Source organism: Arachis ipaensis, chromosome B06 (assembly GCF_000816755.2).
Source record: "Arachis ipaensis cultivar K30076 chromosome B06, Araip1.1, whole genome shotgun sequence".
NCBI classification, from domain to species: domain Eukaryota; kingdom Viridiplantae; phylum Streptophyta; class Magnoliopsida; order Fabales; family Fabaceae; genus Arachis; species Arachis ipaensis.
The window spans coordinates 64,884,459-64,891,581 of record NC_029790.2 but is presented as its reverse complement, the minus strand read 5'-3'; positions in this window follow the sequence as shown (position 1 = coordinate 64,891,581).

The following is a 7,123-nucleotide window of genomic DNA, read 5'->3' as shown; positions in this document are numbered from 1 at the left end:
ATTAATATATTATTTTATTAATAATATTATTTTAATAATAATATTATTTTATTCATAATAATAAAATATTGATAAAAAGACAGTTTTCCCTGAAAGCCTCAGGAAGGCAGATTTGAGTCCAGAATTCTCTAATTTCCTTTACTAAACACCTAAGAAGAGGTATAAGAGAAGATATATAGGTATAAGAAGTAAAGAAACAAGATTTTGAAACCTGTGTTTAAGTTAAAAAGAAAAGGAGTTAAAAGTGATATAGCTGTGTACCTGACCTTACAGAGTAAACAGAGAATTGTAAAATGAGCTTTCTGTGATGTTCTAATGCTTGATTTATGATGATTGCTAAGTGATGGAGAGTATGGTTATATGTGAATTATAAGCCTTCGGGCAATGCTTGTGAATGTTGTTCAGGGACGCCCGTATTGTGATGTTGCTTCCCAGACAGGCTGCGGTAGAGTAGTACCAGCCCTGCAAGCTGAATGCTTGGTAGAGGCCTGAATCACATACCTGCGGTATATTGAGATTTGAGCAAATACCAGCCCTGCAAGTTGAGAGTACTTGGTAGAGGGTATGCGGTACTTAATCTGGGATTAAGTTCTGGGAAGGCCTTATCTGACCTGAAGGGTCGGATTGCGTCGGGTGCGGGTCGAAACCGACAAATGAGCTTATTACCTGCAGTAGGGACAGACATGCATCATACTTGTTTGTACATTATTTATTGCTTATCTTCTTGTGTTCTTTTTCTATTCCTTGTTTGTTTGAGCATAACTGTGTGATTGCATAATAATGTGTGAATGTGCATTTATTTCCTATTTTCTCTCCTGTTCATGTGTTAGTTTGTGTTGCTGTTATGTACATATTACTCTACATTTATTTATACTTCTATGACCACGGACATTATAAATGATCTTAACTGTAAACCCCGACCTTACTAAGAACTCCCCAGTTCTTACCCCTTACACCTCTACAGATGGACACGGGAGTCCTATTCTACGATATTGATCCACCGTATATCCACGAGGACCCGGTGCGTGGTGAGTATTACATCTACTGTGTGGTACCTCGTATCCGTAATTATGTAGTTCGTGGTAGACCTTTCCAGTACCCTATTAGGATAGCATATTTTAATCCTGATGCACCCTATGACTTTCCTTTATCTTGGTTACACCCCGGCGGACCTGGGATACCTCATCCTGAGGAGCAGATGCCACCTCCACCTGACTATCCTCCTCCACCTGAACCTCCTCTACCTGATGAGCCTATACCTGCCCAGCTTATCCATGAGGCACCTCCTGCACTTTTTGTCCTTGATGAGTGGGGTGTTCCTGTGTTGCCACCCGAGCTTGATCCTTTACTTGAGCCGATCGAGCCTCCTGTCTTTGATGAGCAGCATGGACATGAGTATGATCAGATCATGGAGGCGCCACCTCCTTCTCCAGACTATATTTTGTTTGGTAGCTATCCTTTTATGGTTCCTGTAGCCAGCAGTGGTTCCTCTGCTATCACTTCGGCAGAAGAAGAGGACGAGGAAGAAGAAGATCCAGAGGAAGATCCTAACTTCATAGTTATCTCCTCTGACAGCGATGACGATGAGCCAGGCGAGGCACCAGTAGGCGAGCATCACCATTCGCCCGGTGATTTTCCGTGAGGTACTCTGGACCAGGATTGAGGAGACTTTTTGAGACGCCTAGTCTAACTTCAGTACATTAGAGTGTCTCCCTCACTTTTGTTAGCATGATTAAAGGGAATAGGCATATCATAGAGTTAGGCTAGCCTGGGTGCCAACTTAGGGGCTTTTGGTCAGGCCAGGCCCTGGGGCGTCTTATGTACATATATGTATATACTATATGAGTCACTGACTTAGGGGTGTTGTACTATAGCTCTATGCTTATATAACTGAGCCACTTCTGTAATATGATGTATATTATAGTGTGTTGTTCCATATTCTGTTATCATTTGTCTTATGTATGTGAACGTTTAATTATCCCTTGATATATGGAAGGTATGCGACTTTAAATTATTCTTGTTAAAAACAATTACTTGTAAAATTCGCGGGGTTTTAACAACGTATAGGCTTATATTTATTAATTAATAATATGAAAAGGAAAAACAAGTTGGTAACATTCGATTTCTAGTATGATCTAGACATGCTAGAAGTTGGGTCGTTACATGCGTCGCTGGAAAACTGGCTTGATCACGTGTACGCTTCAACCACGCTCGCGTGTCGCTTCCAGGTTCTCAAATCTTCAAATTCTTGTGTTCCTTCCACTTTAGCATGCCTCCTCTTCATCCTCTATACCATTCCTACTCTATAAATCCTGTAATCACTTAACATACATATCAGGGCATCGAATGGTAATAACAGAGATTAAAAATTAGTGATTTGAAGGCCTAGGAAGCATGTTTTCAATTATAGCACAAAATTAGGAAGGAAACTTAAAAACATGCAATTTACATGAATAAGTGTGAGAATAGTTGACAAAACCCACTCAATTCAGTCCAAAATTTATCATAAAATAGTGTTTTATCAAATCTCCCCACACTTAAACATTAGCATGTCCTCATGCTAAGCTCAAGGGAAACAAAAGAGTGAAGGGAAAATGGTGAGACTTATGCAATCCAACTTATCTATATGAATGCAACTACATGCTAAATGCTTCTACCCACTTGGTTAAAATTAAACAAATTCTCTAAGAACAAACATAAACTGGGTTTCACTAATTCAAATCTCAAAATAAAGAACAAGTAGTGATACGTGTTTCAAATGTTCGTAATATGAAGAGTTCATGTGTTACTTAGAAGATATTAGTTTACATTTTTTAGAATATTTTAATTTAATGTATTTTGATTTTGTTTATTTTATTACTAGATTGGGCCTTATGTTTATGGGCTTTAGGGTTTTTCTTTGTTTTAACCTAATAAAAGGTTATAAATACCTCCTTAGCTATTGTAGTCGTAGCATAGAATTATTTAAAGGTTTTAAAACTCCTTTTTGGTTTCGTGATGAAACCATGGTGTAGATAATTGAGGTTGAGGAGTCTCTCTCTTGTTGCATCGGGGAATTGGGCAGAAGGTTGAGGAGTCCCTTCGAATCAATTTCCAAACTATGGCGTTGACAAGTTAGGTTGAGGAGTCCCTTTCTTGTTGCGTCAAGAAATTGGGTAGAAAGTAGAGTGATTCTCTTTGTACTCAATTTCAATCTATCATTTTTTGTTCTATTACAATTTCAATGTATCTTTTTTTATTCAGTTTGAATCATTGTCTTCTTGTTTATCTTTAATTTCATATCAAGTAGACTTGCAAGAAGAAAGCTCATGAAAGCCGGGAACAAAGAATCGAGCATCGAACCCTTACCGGAAGTGTATACACTCTAATCACTCTAGTGTTTGAGGGTCGATTCTCTCGGTTCTCTACTAATCTTGCTTTCTAAGGCTTGCTGTTCTTCTACCAATCAACACAAATTTAATGCACGGATACACATATCAAGAGGTCTTTTCAAGTGTTGTAACGGGGTTAGGGTCAAGGTAGGAATGTATTTGGTTAAGTGGACTAAAATCCGAATTCTTGATTAACCTAAACTTCCCACCTAACCTAAGATATTCCATGTCACTACAATGCAAAACATACTACCCATTGACTGTTTTTACACAAATTCATGCACCTTTATATCTTTTGAGTACAAATCATATGCATGGATTCAATTATTTACCTTGGGGCATTTTGTCCCCGTTTTATTGCTTTCTCTTTTTCTCTTCTTTTTTTCTTTCTTTTTTTTTCATGGAAATGTGCATATGTGGTACGGAATATACATATATACACAAGGAGTTAATGCATATGATTAAAGTGTTAGATGCATGAACAACTGCCCAAACTACTTTCACATTTTCATATAAGAATATAAAATACCCAATTCCCTAACTAAGTATTCCCCAACCCAATTTCCCCACACTTAATTCATGTGTACTCTCACTAGTCTAAGCTAACCAAGGATTCAAATTAGGGACATGTATTGTTTTCTGCTTAGAGTTAATGATGTGCTAAAATAAAGAACACATGGGGTACAATAGGCTCAACATTGGGTTGTAAAGGGTAATGAAAGGGTAAGGCCATATGGGTATGTGAGCTATAGTGAAACAAGGACATCAATCACGTAAGTGCATACATACATCAAACCATGGAAATATAGAATCAAACAAGACAAAGATCACAATTTTAGAGAGAACAACACACACCAAAATAAAACATTGGTTGATAAGATGAAACTAACCAAATAGGTTCAAAATCTCACTGGTTTTGTGTGTTGGAGCTCTAAAACGATGTTCCAAATTAAATTTCATCAGGCAAGTTCAACAAAATTTTAATTCAAATTAGTGAAATACCCTAAAACAGTTTCTTGGAAAAGAAATTATCACTTCAACCAAGTAGTACTTAAATGCAAGTAACTAACTACACATGTAAGTTATCCTATCTAACAAATGAAAATTAAAATATTGGTGTTGAGAGAGAAGAGAGTTGTTACCCTCGAGAGTCAGTTACCGACCTCCTCCACAATTAAAGCTTGGCACGGTCCTCTGTGCCATCAGTGATAAACAAAGTGGGGTTAGAATCATCACTTCCACTATCCAACTCATCATTGCTTTCCATGCTGTGGTATGAAGTGGATTCCGGAGTGTTGGGCTCTTTCGGAGGTGGGTGAGTACAACCAATGAGCTCCTTCAAGTAGTTGTAGTGGCGCTTGTTGCGGCGCTCAATTTTGCTCAATCCGCCAGCCTTGTCGGTCTACCTTCTCAAGGATCTCAAGTAGCAACTGGTGGGTGGATGGTGGTGGTGCATGTGGTGTTGATGATGGTGGAGCGGAGGATGAAGGAGCTTCGAAAGACGGGTCTTCATTCCGGCTCATGGGTGGTGCTGGGGGCCAAATATATTTCCCATTTGAGACATATTCATCATCCCTAGGAATCATGGTCTTCATATCCCTGCCTGATAGGAAACTCCCGCTGCAGACACCAAGTCCATAACCAATGCGGAAAAAGGTAGGTTGCCCACTATTTGCACTCGACCCATAGCTTGTCAGTGGAGTCGTGGCAAGTTGAGAGGTTTCTCTGTGAGGATGCACCAGACAAGAATGGCCATGTAGGCAGTAAAAGTGGACTCATGAGTACTTGGCAATATATAGTGGGATATGATCTGTGCCCATACTTGAGCCTCCATAGTGAGCACTTGGGAGGAGATGCACTTGGGTCGAGTCCGGTATTGCCCATAGATCCACTTGCTTCCGGGTTGGAAGATGAATCTAAGGACGAGGTTCCAGTCAAAATCAAATGTCTTGCGCTCAAGCTGTGCCTCTTGATACGCATCCATCCCACCCGGACTTAGTAAAACATCAAGTACTCGCTGAATAGCATCTTCTGAGATAGAGACTTGCTTTTGGCGCATAAAGACTGACTGAAAGGTAGGCGAGTGATAATTAGTGTAGAATTCAACTACCTTAGAGAGATTAGCTTCTCGTGGCCTCCTGTTTAAGAATCCCACTTTCTTCTTTCAATTTGGGGAACCACAAATTACATGAAATGTTCTTGAAGAATTAGGAGATGCTCATTGTGGTAGTTTCTCTCTACCAAGACGGAGAACATCCGTTTACAATAGCAGTTAGTGAATCATGCGGTGTCCCTTGAAGGAAATTCTTTCTTGGCTTCATCAACTCGGATGGTCCTCTTCACCCACTTAGTAGGTGGCTTGACCTTTGAGAAGGTTTGCACCTTAGCTGGTGCTCTTTTGGTTCCCTTCTTCGCTGGTGTCTTGTTACAAGCCTTCTCTTTTCTCTCTTGATGGCCATCCTGAAAAAGGAAGAAAAAGAAGGAATATTAAACACAGAGAGATAAACACCGGAAGTAGGAAGGTGCAAGTGAGAATGAATGCCAAAGAAAAGGAAAATGTCTTAAATACATGGTAGCTACAATATGCAAGTAAGACATCCATTAAAATCACGAAGGCATGTTACTAACACTAGATGCAAGAGGGATAAAAGTATGCAAGTATAAAGCATGAGAAGAATACCTCAAGCATCAATATCAAAAATTGTAATCACATGTAAAGAAAGCACAAAATAATGAGAATTTTTATGATGAAAATTAATGGAAACCAAGCTCAATGCACATGTATTGCAAGTGTTGTGAAAAAGAAGCAATAAGTTGCAAGAATAAGATAGAAAATAAATCAAAAAATCATTAGTTCTATTTCACAAACACATGGTGTGCATATTATAAACAAGAAGTAAGTTGAGCAATCCAAGTATGTAGTAGACCCAAAATAGAATGTCAATTGTCAAACCAATACCACATAACTCAAACAAGCTAGGAAATATTAAAATAATCCACAAATTCACAAAGTATTCAAGATGAAATTCCAACACCTATAATAAAAATGCAAAGAAAGAAAAGAATTAAAAGGAAATTACAAATATCAAAACCAACATGTAATTAAGAACAATTAAAATAATGGAATGCAATGAACAGAAGAAGAATGAAAGAGTAGAAGAATGTAAGAAAAGAAACCTTGAAAAGAGGATGAAAAGAAGAAATTAAATGTAAGTAAGAGGAAGAGAAAAGGTGTGAGAAGGGAAGAGAAAAAAAAGGGAAGGTGAGGCTGCCAGAGATGGTGGTTGCCAATGGTGGTCTGCCAGTGGTAGTGGAGAGGGGAGGGAAGAAGAAATAAGTAAGAAAGTAAGAAGAAGAAAGAAGAAGGATTGGAATTAGGATTTAGAAGGGGAGAGGAGAGTGGCGTGAATCAGGGACACACTGATTTAACTGATTCGGCGCTATGACGGGTGCACGTCGTCCATGCGTACGCGTGGAAGGCCCAGAAGTGAAGGTGACAGAGGAGTGCCGGTCACGTGTACGTGTGATAAGTTTTCATGCTAGATGCACGATACTGGCAGCATTCCATTACAACTCTCTGGTTTTTGTACCAGGCAAGGCTGCACAAAAATATGATGCGTGCGCGTCGTCCACGCATACACATGGGTAACTAGAAAACACAGTGACGCGTAAGCATCGGTCACGCGTACACGTGACTACTTTTCGTGCTAAACGTACAAAACTGGCACAACTCCGGTGCAACTCTTTGGTTT